This window comes from Argopecten irradians, unplaced genomic scaffold (assembly GCF_041381155.1).
Source record: "Argopecten irradians isolate NY unplaced genomic scaffold, Ai_NY scaffold_0598, whole genome shotgun sequence".
NCBI lineage: Eukaryota > Metazoa > Mollusca > Bivalvia > Pectinida > Pectinidae > Argopecten > Argopecten irradians.
The window spans coordinates 24227-38393 of record NW_027188065.1 but is presented as its reverse complement, the minus strand read 5'-3'; positions in this window follow the sequence as shown (position 1 = coordinate 38393).

The window sequence follows — 14167 nt, the reverse complement described above, 5'->3', positions numbered from 1 at the left end:
TAGCGATACAGACCATAAAATTTTTTGAAGTTTATTTACAAATTTTTAAGCAAAAAATTCAATGTAAAATCCTTCAAAGTTTCTTATTATTATACTTAGGGAATAATGTGAATCAATTAAAAGTGCCTTAAGATTAGATATAAACTTGAAAAAGAATCAAGTAGCATTATCAATAGGCCTGTTAACTTCCACAACATATACACATTCATATAAAAACAACTCAGAGAAGAGGATGTAAGAGATATAATGTATGAAAGTCTGACAAAATCAACACAAAATACAAACACTGCAGAATTGAAATAGCTTTTAAATCCCCAACATTCATAATAGAAAACTGGAAACAAATATACACAAATATCTTCAAAATAACACAAGACACTACAATACAATAGTTGCAACGCAGAAATTCTTCCCCTAAATATGTGCTTAAAAACATTGGAGTAAAGAATTGCAACCAATGTAATTTATGTAAAATAGAAACTGAAAGCATCGTACATTTATTTTGGGAATGTGATGAAACTACAATTCTTTTGGCAACACCTAATTAGACGGATTAAAATACAATCGATAAAAATGTAGAGCTAGATCTTATGTCAATCCTATTTCGGGAAAAACAACAGTTATCAAACTTAACTTTTCCTCTAAACATTTTCAATACTTCATACAAAATACCTTATCTATGTTTCTTCCAGAAAAGGGTAATAAGCTACTTTCAATGATATTAAAAAATGTTTGATGTATCGATTTAAAATATTGAAAAAAACCAATTGCACAAAAAAATATTAGTATGGATCATTTCAACAAAATAATGGGAAGGCTGGCAAACCATCTTCAGTTCATGATTTCGCTATCTATTTACATGTGCGTAGTATTGAATTTACATATTGGTTGCTATATTTTATTTTTTTAGTTTATTAGATATCTCTAGCTTTGAAAATCAATATGCTGTCTACATATATACTTATACCTATAGCTCCTATTCATTATTGTCTAGGTAATGATGTTTTTTTTTTGTTCAGTTTTTTTTTCCTGTCTTTATAGCTGCTGAGTAAAGTGAATCTGGGTTACCTCCCCTTACCAATATTATTATTACTAATAGTTTGTTCATAAATCAATCAAAATACACATACAAATATTATTTTTTTTCCTGTAAGATTCCATAGCCGACAAAACTAATTTATCCAATATAGTAATTTGCAAATTCATCTATTACTCAGCATGCTATTTTATGTTTCCTATGGTTTTTTTTTTCCTTTTGATAGAAATGTAATGTATATGTCATGTCAAGTTTATGTAGATGTCCCATGTATTTGTAAAGTGTGTTATATGCAAATATTTTTGGGGGGGGGGGAAATACGGTATATCATTATAACAAAATAAATCATAAATAACCAGACTCTACTGACGGGTCCATTTTACAATAATACTGATGCTCATGGTAATAGCATATTGTCTTATGTAATGTACCCTTTTAAATCAGTATTTCGCAAGTATTTTTAGGCTGGACATTTTAATTTATTTTGTTTGTACACATGTGATGTAATTAGTATTGTGTTTAAAATGTGTGACATTATAATAAAATATATCTTACTTACTTAGATGCTATGCCCACCACCCTGACATTGCAATTCATTCCAAGTTCTAAGTTATCAACATGTACATGTACATGTAGAAACTTCGAATTACATATAAACTAGGATTGAAATGATAAAATTATAGCTATATACACATTATGTAGAACTTAGAGACATGTTCCCGTGTATACATTTGTCGTTATTTCGTATTTGTTATACGTGTGTTTAAAGATTTAGAATTAAATTGAATTTAAATTGTATAGTGTCATTAATTAAATGTACTCCGCACTGGTATATCTATCTAATACGATAAAAAAGTGCGAAAAAACACATATAGCAAATCGCTAGCAATCGACAGTATAATCACTACGAATCATACAGTCAATTCCGTCATGACCAGCTACAAGCCATACAGTAGCCCTCGAATAAAAGACATGATTGAGGACAATCTAAATAATAATTTCTCACATACATTGTAAGGTTATCTAGACTAAAAATTATTTACAAAGTCCATACATCGCCTGCAAGTATCTACTTATCAGTAAATATTCCTATTTGTTTGTCAGTAATGTTCAATCATCATTAAAGGCAATAAACATCACTGCTCTTAAATATATATATACAAATAAATTTCTTTGCATACAGGGCGATTTTGAAGGGAAAATGGATTTTTCTATTTCATAAGAAATTATGCTGAATATATTGCCACTATTTTTACCGACTTTGTCATTCCTTTGTCCGACTATCCTGACTTTTTTTACTCTCCTGGTATAACCTTGGCATAGAGCCTTCGTGTGATTTTTTTAGCAGATTGTGAATCTAGGGAACATCCAAATCCCCGACCTTTCTTGATATATTTTCTATCTTGCAACTTGTTACAAATTGAGACAATTAGTTTTTAAAAATCACAAAACCCTTTGATTAATGATCAAACAAGACTTCAACGATACTGAAACCTCACCAGAGCGGATCCTCAAACTTTAATAATGTTATTCAAGAAAATCAAGTACTCAATTAGATTTCTATCACTCATTCAATTAAAGTGATATTGCATGTTAATTTCACTATAACGATATGTCACTTAAATATTTGATATTTGAACATTAACATGTAACTTGATGATTTAGCTCCCCAAAAGCATATGTGGGCCTATAAGAGGGTCGAAATCTGGGGATAATATATTCCTGGTTTTTAATAAAGCGCCTTCCATCACCGCCATGTTCAGGGTTTTGTCGGATTTCGAATGGTATCACGTGACTGACGTTCGACACGACCTGCGATTGGTGAGCTAGGAAAATTGCGTAAGCGCAAATGTGTTTGTTTACGTTTTCCTTCTTGCTGATATGAGCAAATCATGCTGGTATATGTCCACAGAATGAGTATTTGAAACATCAAATTCACACATTGCCGTAAAATACAAAATTGAAGTCCAACGGATAACGATAAAACTGGAAAAAATATTATGATGTTATTCTTAAGAAAGTGATTGTTTAATATACGCTGACAAGCAAGTAAGTGTGTCGTCATTACTAGAAAACATTTTCCTGTTGGGTTGAACAACTTTGAATTTTATTTTCCTAATTAAGACCACACCTAAAAACAATTCATCCCTACACAGGCAATATTTCTTCACGTGAATTTCACGTGAATTTCAAGTGAAGGCCCTTTCAAGTCAAATTCATGTGAAAATTTTCATGTGAAATTCACGTGAAAATTTTCATGTGAGATATTGAATGAAATATTTTCCATGCCTCTTGATTGCATTCATTCTGTTTGCTGCATCCTTTTTTAGCTCACCTGGCCCGAATTTGTATAAAGTTTGGCTCTGACTCCCCTGGGGGAGGAGGGCGGGGCCCAATAGGGGAAATAGAGGTAAATCCTATAAATCGCTACTTGTCCTAGAGTTCTGCATGGATTGTAACCAAATTTGGCCACAAACATCCTTGGGGGAAGGGGAACAGAACTTGTATAAAGTTTGGCTCTGACCCCCCGGGGCAGGAGGGGCGGGGCCTAATAGGGGAAATAGAGGTAAATCCTATAAATCGCTACTTGTCCTAGAGTTCTGCATAGATTGTGGCCAAATTTGGCCACAAATATCCTTGGGGGAAGGGGAACAGAACTTGTATAAAGTTTGGCTCTGACCCCCCTGGGGGAGGAGGGGCGGGGCCAAATAGGGGAAATAGAGGTAAATCCTATAAATCGCTACTTGTCCTAGAGTTCTGCATGGATTGTAACCAAATTTGGCCACAAACATCCTTGGGGGAAGGGGAACAGAACTTGTATAAAGTTGGCTCTGACCCCCCGGGGGGAGGAGGGGCGGGGCCCAATAGGGGAAATAGAGGTAAATCCTATAAATCGCTACTTGTCCTAGAGTTCTGCATGGATTGTAACCAAATTTGGCCACAAATATCCTTGGGGGAAGGGGAACAGAACTTGTATAAAGTTTGGCTCTGACCCCCCGGGGGAGGAGGGGCGCGGCCCAATAGGGGAAATAGAGGTAAATCCTATAAATCGCTACTTGTCCTAGAGTTCTGCATGGATTGTAACCAAATTTGGCCACAAACATCCTTGGGGGAAGGGGAACAGAACTTGTATAAAGTTTGGCTCTGACCCCCCGGGGGCAGGAGGGGCGGAGCCTAATAGGGGAAATAGAGGTAAATCTTATAAATCGCTACTTGTCCTAGAGTTCTGCATAGATTGTGGCCAAATTTGGCCACAAATATCCATGGGGGAAGGGGAACAGAACTTCTATAAATGTTGGCTCTGACCCCCCGGGGGCAGGAGGGATGGGCCCAATAGGGGAAATAGAGGTAAATCTTATAAATCGCTACTTGTCCTAGAGTTCTGCATAGATTGTGGCCAAATTTGGCCACAAACATCCATGGAGGAAGGGGAACAGAACTTCTATAAATGTTGGCTCTGACCCCACGGGGGCAAGATGGGTAGGGCCCAGTAGGGGAATTTGAGGTAAATATTCGAATTCCTTCAGAAAAGAAGCAATGAACCTGTATTTAGAACATTACTTGGCATTACAAACCATGTGAGTGATACAGGCCCTCTGGGCCTCTTGTTTAATCTGCACCATACACATCACCTCTTTTTATTGTTGATTTATGGCCATGTGAAAATGATAAGCATTGGAAACAAAGGGTATCAGAATTGTCATACCAGGTAAGGACATAAGATAAATTCGTTGTGTAAGTCTGATTGTAAACACAAGATCACAGACAGGTGCGCCTGGATTTTGTTCCCGCAACTTTTCATTGAAATCTCTGCATTGTTCATAACCTTTGTGAAGGCGTATTTATATTTCATTCGATTCACTTTCTGTCTCCCTTCCTGACTAAATCATTTTGTTATCATAGAAAAATCCTGCAATGTCACTAATATCCCTCAAAAGTGATCTGTATTGACTTGTTATGAAATATAAATTAAAATAGTTTTACTTCTTTAGACATAACGACAAAAATCACAAAGTGAACATCAAAATTCCATTGAACGATGATGGAAATCCCCCTGATCTTTGATCCCGGAAGTGTATTCCCAAGTAAATCTAGGGTTTTAATGTATCAATATCATGATAACCCGTACTGTATTGATAATAACCATACATTACTGATATTTATAAAGATTTATTATCTCACATTGAACCGCCACAAGGTCAACCGAACATTCAGAAAATAGGCGAGGACTAGTTCATGTATGAACCTACGGGTGGTCTCGTTTCACTTTCTCTGCTCGTCTTTGTTCGACGAGTTTACTCATGGATGACAAGAGACGGAAGCGATCTCTTTTGAATTTCCGACAATAGAAGTTGGGAATCATTAAACCTTTGGCATCTTTTGCCAGTATTTATCGTTAATTCTAGATTGATGTTTGCAAAACAGGTTTTTACCGAATATAATACGAGAAATACTGAAGCAAATTACTAAAAATTCTACATTCTGCATGATTTCAAACACCCCTTTCCCCTCCACGTTTCCAAAGCAAAATATCAAAAGTTTATTAGTATTTTACAAAACAGAGTCGTTCACAACTTATGTCAACAAGTAAAAACATTTGTGTATTAAAAAAATTGTTTGTAATATATCGTTATATGTGTTCAATATTTTAAATTTGTGTGTAAAAACAATAAATGTTTGTGTAATTTTTTTTATATATTATATGTAAAAATAAAATTTATGTTCAATATTTTCTTTGTGTGTGTGAAAAATATATTTGTGTGTAAAAAAATATTTTTGTGTAATTTTTCAATATTTGTGTGTGAAAAATGGTTTGTGTATAAAATATATATTTGTGTGTGATTTTGTTTTATATTAGTGTGTGAAAAAAATGGTAGGCCTATGTGATTTTTTTTTATTTGTGTAATAATTAGCATCATGGGATATATGCTAATGTCGCTTTTGTAACGGCTCGTCTGATTGGCTAAGGTGTTAATGGCCGCTTCTCTTCACTGGCGGTGAAATTATAAGAACTTGTTTGTAAATGGTGAGTATATTGTGGAAGCTACAAAGTCTAAATCGGCATCGTTCAGCCGGATATATTTTATACATATGTTTGTTTACAGCTCAAAATAGCCTACATGTAAATATGATGATTTAATTTCGAAATTAAACCACGCGCCTAGGGGCCTGCTTGTTTCTGACCCGGCGTAAAGCGTGGTAAATTGGTAATCTGAAATTAAAGGGTGGTAGGTAGGCCTAGTGGTTTTGGAAATGAAAGGGTGGTAACATCTGTCCTGAAACCGCCACCCTATACAATGTAATGGCCTGAAGGAAGCCCCGCTTTTTGCACTATACTGTACAGTAAATTACAGGTAATTTCACCGTAAACTAGTAGTGCACTACGTATACGTCCAGTCAGGTGTAACCACTAAAACCCTAATAGGCAGATATCTATACCTGAAATTTTACCTACGGGTATTTATAACAAAGCTGCGGTGCGCTTCGTTGCTATATTTTCCGGAAATTATATTAACCGGGACTTTGGCGGGAATTTGCTGTGCACGAGATCTCGGGACTGCGCCGAGGCTTTCAGTTTTCTACCGGGCCTTGAGAGGTGAGGGTTGTGTTTTTGAGTCCTATGTAATTTTTATATATTTGTCGCCCATCCTTTCCCTAATTTGCTGTTATCGTATAGTATGGAAATGCATCAACATTACTGTGTGTGTATTTTTCGCTGTCAGTCGATATTTTTGCTATATTTTTGAGGTTGAAATACTTGTGAAATTGTGCAATGTCGGACTTGGCATGTCTCGCTTTTAGACGGGTTTCGATAGTAAGTAAAAGTCTTCACTCTTGTGTTGAGAGCCGTTGGTAGGCTGGAAAAGAGTGGGAGCCTCCTGTGTTGTGTTTCGGGGTTAACCGTTAAGGAGATATTTTGAGAATCTTCGCTGGAGAACGGTGTTTGTGAAATTGGAGGTTAAACTATCGATAATCGGCCCGGTGTGTAGCGCCACGTGCTCGGTCTTTCATTGATGGGTAGGAGTTAATTCTGATAGCGAAAACGTTAGAATATTAGCAGCAAAATTGTCCATTTCACAGTACTTCCCACTGAGCCACGCGGGTATTTTCTTGTTGTCACCTTTACACATGTTAAATATTAATAAACTGTTAAATGAATTTGATGTCGTCCATTGTCCATACTCACTAGTACCATTGAATATTGTAGCGAGACATAGGAATCTGCAAGCTAACGCGGCAGTCGAACCCAGAGCAAAACAAATTAATTGTATCATTCTTACTCTACGCTAAAGACTACGGTCGTAGCGAAACAAGTCGTTACAATTTGGCGCCCAACGTGGGGCCCTAATTAATTAATTTGAATTTTTGATTGTTGACTTACTTGCTCGTTTATTTACTACGCGTTGTGACGAGTCCCTGTGTTTGTGAAATTTATACAGGTGAACTGTTTACGTTTCGGTTGAGTGGTTACGCTTCTCAGGTGTGAGCTATTTATAGCTTGCATTGTGTTTCTCTTTTATATTCTGGACCTAGTCTGGTTAGCTTGATTAACGGAACTTGTGTAGGCGTTTCACATTAGTACTGGTGGGAATGTGGACAGTGCGGATTTTGGAAATGAAATATAGGCTTTACAATCCTGTGTAAAACTTTCATTGCGAATGCTCATGGGAGGTGTCTTGTAACAGGGTACGGGGGAAGGATGGGCGACATTATTACTGGGGAGGCCGCTCATAGGTAAAAGGGACTAAATAGGATTTATTATAGTAACTGATATGGGGTTAGAGTGAGTTAAATTCCGAAACTGATAAGGCCAGTACTGAAAATACAAACTTGTAATTTGGATGTTTGAGGGGTTGTTGTTATTTAATAGCATTGACATTACAATATGATAGGACTAACATTTGTTGTTCAATTATTATTTGTTTCATGTCTACTGTATACTGGTGCCCCTGACCTGGGGGGAGGAACTAAGGAAGAGGACCCAGGCCCCTGTGTCATTGCTGGTGCCACAACGTAAAAGCGGTTTGGGGAAATGTGCACGGCCCTGCCTGGACCTAGACGTCCTTATTGTTATTTCGGAAGTACAAAGTGTGATATAAAGTGCCCGGAGGAACTTTGATGTGATAAGTGTCGGGACATTGGGGTGTTGCTGTTGGCCATGGTAACAATAACCCCCAGTACTTGATTCCAGGGAATTTCAGTGGTACACAAGGAGAACATTATAGTTTGGGCCCGATCGGGCAGGGTAATTACCCCGAACCGCGCAGCACAGGGGTCTGGAGGACACCGTGTCGACCCCTGAATATCCCTTCCCCCAGGGGGCATCAGAACTATTGGATAATGTGCATAGTGAACATTCAAATTTCAATGTATTGATAAGTATTCCTGAAATGTTCATATATTTTTTTCATTTCGTTATTGGTAGGCTAAATATAGCTATAGTCATGTAGTGTTAGGTATAATTGGGGGTTGGGGGGCTGTTTATAATATTGTCTATATAATGGGGGTTGTAATGTAGGTGAACCGGGGGGGGGGGGGGGGTATAATGTTAGGTGTAATTGGTGGGGGCGACCAGGGGCATGTAGATAAGACTGTAGGTATAATTGTAGTTAGTTAGGGAGAAGGTCCAGGTGGTTGGGGGTGTCTCAGCGGGGGGTAAGAGTTAACATGACCAACACCTCGAGGTAACCCTAACAAGGACTTCGCCTATTCAAAATTGTTGGGGAGGGTATTATTGGCTGTTAGGCATTCTGGCCACTGTGGGGACTATGGTTCTGGTGGTTAGAGTTGATACGACCAACACCGGGGTCTTGTACTCGCGTGGTCAGACTTAATTAGTTTGGGAGGGAGCTATATAAGTAACGGGAAAAGTCTCTGGTCGACCCCAAATTTTCATTCGAGTTGGGTTAAGTAAAATCATAAGAGTGGCTTCCCCAGTCTTGTAGGATCGTTTAGGGCCCGGTGGAAAACTTTGTTTTGTTAATAGTATGTTTTTGTATTTGTGTATTTTTTTTCCCATAATGTCATATTTTTTTTTCCTTTTGTTCTAAAGTCGTGTAAAAAGGAGGTGGTGTCCAAGGCAGAAAGAAAAATTATCTAAGGGTACTTTTCTGATTTTGGAATAGTCTTAAAGTATTAAGGAAATTTAACTTGGTTAAAAGACTCTTGGGACATTGTTCTGGTTTTTTTTTATATAAATGCTGGAATCTTGTGAAACCCACAAGGTTAATGACAGCAAGGGATTATTACGTTTATCTATAATCTTAAAGTTTTCGTGTACGGAGTTCCGGGACATGGAGCTTAAACTTTTTCTGCCTTGGAAAATTATTCAACTCTCTAAGTTATGTTTGGTGGTGTCTAACTTTGCACAGTGGAAGGTGTAACGCGTGCAAATATATATGTTAGGGGTAAAATCAATTGCTGATTGATGTCCATTTCATAATAACAATTATTATGGTCTCACCATTGTAATACTCGACAACATCTTCTAATATACATTTATTGCAAAAGTAAGCAAGGGTGCCTGTTACAATTCTTTTAGCACCCATTTCTGCGCTGAAATTCTCCAGTCTGCTCTGAGGTCACTTGGCATTGTACATACCTCAGGTGGTAGTACAATGTATATATACGAGGCATCTGCAGTTGATTGCTAGGGCTGTAAAACAGGTATACAAAGAGAAAGAAATACAAAAGAAAAGGAATGAAAAACAACCATGCCCTAAGCTATATATATATAATCGCTACTAAACAGAAGTGATTGATGTAGTCCTAGAGAAAATAAGTGATATTACAGGTGAGCTGAGTATTGAATTTTGCTAGCCACCAGCTACTACATATACCAAGGGCACATAACTCATGTGACTCTCTGAGCTGTCTGGGGGTTTCATAGCTTGTCTCTGACAATGCTACATTTAATACAACAGGGTTGTTTAAAGTGGAGGTTTTCGGGTACGTACCAGTGGTGTTACGAAATAAAGATGTAATAATTAAATATCTGTGGAAAAAAAACCATAAAGATAAATAAAAGATAAGGAAATACTTGTGTAATTGGTTGAAAATGAAAATACGTAGATTTGTACAGGATTGCTTGATGAAATATAATGCTTTCATTGTTTTAACGTTTGATGAACTAGCATTGTGGTTATTTAGCAAGAATATCAATGTTGAACATCTTAGGGATAATTAATCGGTGATACTTGTACATGTTCTATACTTATGATGTGATATAATTAATATTGTGTACTGGCATTGGGATGATTGTTATCTTTTTAAATCCCAATTCCACTTCAGGATAATTGTTATATAGAGAGTCCACCTCCTTTGTTTTTTGGTACCTTGTTGTACGATTGTTTCGTTTTGTTTTTTTGTTGTTGTACATGTTATGATGGAGATTTTGGCCAGTGAGGAACAATTGAAGGATAATCATTAATGACATGTTCTATCTCCTGTTTAGAATGGCCGCGGTATGTTGATGCAGTTCTCACATTATTTTTTTTCGTGCAGTAAGTTGTTAGTGGCTGCGGGTCGCATCCTGTCTAGGTGTTTGGGGGGACAATATAGGTAGTTTTTTTAGGTCACCTGAGACGAAGTCTCAAGTGACCTATTCTAATCGCCTTTTGTCCGTCGTCGTCCGTCGTGCGTCGTGCGTCGTGTCCGTAAACAATTTACATTTTCAACTTCTTCTCCAAAACTGCGGAAGCAATTTCAATGAAATTTTGCACAAACCTTCTAAGGCATAAGGCCAATCAAAATTGTGAATTATATGATCCTCACCCCCCAGGGAGCTATGGGAGGGGCCAAAAGGGGTAAAATTGACTAAAATTTCAAAAATCTTCTTCTCCACTCACAGATGTGATGGAATTAAATACTCTTCATAGATAGAAAGGTCCTAAGGTCCTTTACAAAAATTGTGAATTATATGACCCTGGGGTCTCAGGTTTCCCCCTGGGGAGGGGGTTAAGTTTACTATAGTTTATATAGGGAAAACACATTTTTGAGTATTATTTGATCATTTGTAATAGGAAATGAGTCAAATATTGTCAGAATTATCAGTATGAGATGGCTATTGAATCCTATTAACCAGTTTTCCATGACTGACCCCCAGGGGCCTTAGGGGCGGGGTCAAAAGGGGTCAAATAGGCTCAAACTTTAAAAATCTTCTTCTTAAATACTGGAAATGGTAGAATCACATACTCTTCATAGATGGACAGGTCTTAAGGTGTTTTATGAAAATTGTGAATTATATGCCCCTGGGGTCTCACGTTTCCCCCTGGGGAGGGGGTCAAGTTTACTATAGTTTATATAGGGAAAACACATTTATGAGCATATTTTGCTCAATTTTCTTAGAAAATGTGTGAAACTTGTTTAGAATTATTAGCCTGAGATAACATTTTATTATCATATATCTATATTGGTCCTGGTCAACCCCCTCGGGGCAGAGGGGTGGGGCCAAAAGGGGCAAATAGGCTCAAACTTTAAAAATCTTCTTCTTAAATACTGGAAATGGTAGAATCTAATACTCTTCATAGATGGACAGGTCTTAAGGTGTTTTATGAAAATTGTGAATTATATGACCCTTGGGTCTCATGTTTCCCCCTGGGGAGGGGGTTAAGTTTACTTTAGTTTATATAGGAAAAACACATTTATGAACATTATTTAGTCATTAAAATAGGAAATTAGTCAATTGTTGTCAGAATTATCCCTATGTGATGGCCATTGTATCTTATCAACAAATTTTCCATGACTGATCCCCAGGGGCCTTAGGGATGGGGCCAATTAAAACGGGTCAAATAGGCTAAAACTTTAAAAATCTTCTTCTGAAATACTGGAACTGGTTGAATCAAATACTCTGCATAGATGGAAAGGTCTTAAAGTCCTTTACAAAAATTGTGAATTATATGACCCTGGGGTCTCAGATTTTCCCCTGGGGAGGGGGTCAAATTTACTATAGTTTATAAAGGAAAAACACTTTTATGAACATTATTTGCCTATTTTTCATAGGAAATTAGTCAATCTGGGTTAGAATTATTAGCCTGAGATAGCATTTTAACATCATATCCATATTGGTCTTGGCCGACCCCCAGGGACCAGAGGGGCGGGGCCAAAAGGGGTCAAAAATTGATAACATTTCAAAAATCTTTCTTCTGAATTCACATAATCTTCATAGATTAAAAAGTCAAATTTATAAAATCACTGACTGACTTCAAGGGCCTGATGGGCCAATATATAGTGTTTATATGCATGTCTTTGTTTCATTCTGTATCTGAAATCAGGTGACCGTTAAGGCCCATGGGCCTCTTGTTTCTTTTTCTTTTTCCTTAGTTGACGTTTCCTTATTAAGGCATGTTTGTCTTTGTGCAAAATTTTGGATTTTTTTTTTTCTTGGATTACCTCCCTTTATTAAGAGATGTTTGATTTTGTGAACTTAAGGTTTTTCTTTCCTTAAATTACCTCCCTTGATAGGTTCTTTAAAATTTAGTTTGGTTTTTTCCATCCTATTTTTTTTATTCTTGTTCAAGTTCGTGAACTGGATAGATAGGTTCTTTAAAATTTAGTTTGGTTTTTTCCATTCTATTTTTATTCTAGTTCGAGTTCGAGTTTGTGAACAGGATAGATAGGTTCTTTAAAATTTAGTTTTTTTTTTTTCATTCTATTTTTATTCTAGTTCGAGTTCGTGAACTGGATACTTCCAAATTCGAAATTTGTGCATCTTACTTTTGGCTTTAAATGTTTCAACTTTTGTTAGGAACTTTTTGGGTTATTTTTTTTTTCCAAATTATCTCCCTTGGATCAGTTTTACGGCTACGGGTCGCAGCCTGTCTAGGTGGTTGGGGGGTATGTAACGAAGCTGCGGTGCGCTTCGTTGCTATATTTTCCGGAAATTATATTAACCGGGACTTTGGCGGGAATTTGCTGTGCACGAGATCTCGGGACTGCGCCGAGGCTTTCAGTTTTCTACCGGGCCTTGAGAGGTGAGGGTTGTGTTTTTGAGTCCTATGTAATTTTTATATATTTGTCGCCCATCCTTTCCCTAATTTGCTGTTATCGTATAGTATGGAAATGCATCAACATTACTGTGTGTGTATTTTTCGCTGTCAGTCGATATTTTTGCTATATTTTTGAGGTTGAAATACTTGTGAAATTGTGCAATGTCGGACTTGGCATGTCTCGCTTTTAGACGGGTTTCGATAGTAAGTAAAAGTCTTCACTCTTGTGTTGAGAGCCGTTGGTAGGCTGGAAAAGAGTGGGAGCCTCCTGTGTTGTGTTTCGGGGTTAACCGTTAAGGAGATATTTTGAGAATCTTCGCTGGAGAACGGTGTTTGTGAAATTGGAGGTTAAACTATCGATAATCGGCCCGGTGTGTAGCGCCACGTGCTCGGTCTTTCATTGATGGGTAGGAGTTAATTCTGATAGCGAAAACGTTAGAATATTAGCAGCAAAATTGTCCATTTCACAGTACTTCCCACTGAGCCACGCGGGTATTTTCTTGTTGTCACCTTTACACATGTTAAATATTAATAAACTGTTAAATGAATTTGATGTCGTCCATTGTCCATACTCACTAGTACCATTGAATATTGTAGCGAGACATAGGAATCTGCAAGCTAACGCGGCAGTCGAACCCAGAGCAAAACAAATTAATTGTATCATTCTTACTCTACACTAAAGACTACGGTCGTAGCGAAACAAGTCGTTACATATTGATATACCCTGTCTCCCCTATAGTAACACTCTCTGGAAAGGGCCATTTATAATAGAATAGTAGAAAAGGATGTGATTATAACCTACAATGTAGCTTGAATATATACATATGTATGAGTCAGTCTCAAAAAAGTTCCAAATTGCTGTCTTCTCTTACATTATCTTGTTAGAGATATCTTTACAGGAAAGGTTATGTTTGAGGCTTAAAACTGACTTTATGGAGCAAAGAAAGTAAATTTTAATGCACTTTGTTCTGAAAATGAGAATTATGTTGATTTTTTTTTCGATTCAAAATAGGTCAACCACAGGAAATAGGCTTGTCAGAGGAGAAATGACCCAAATCCATACTTAAATAAAATGTCATCTAAGTGTGGTAAAATGTTAAGTTAGTATTTGTTTTGTAGGTAATCATAAAATATTTAAAAGTTT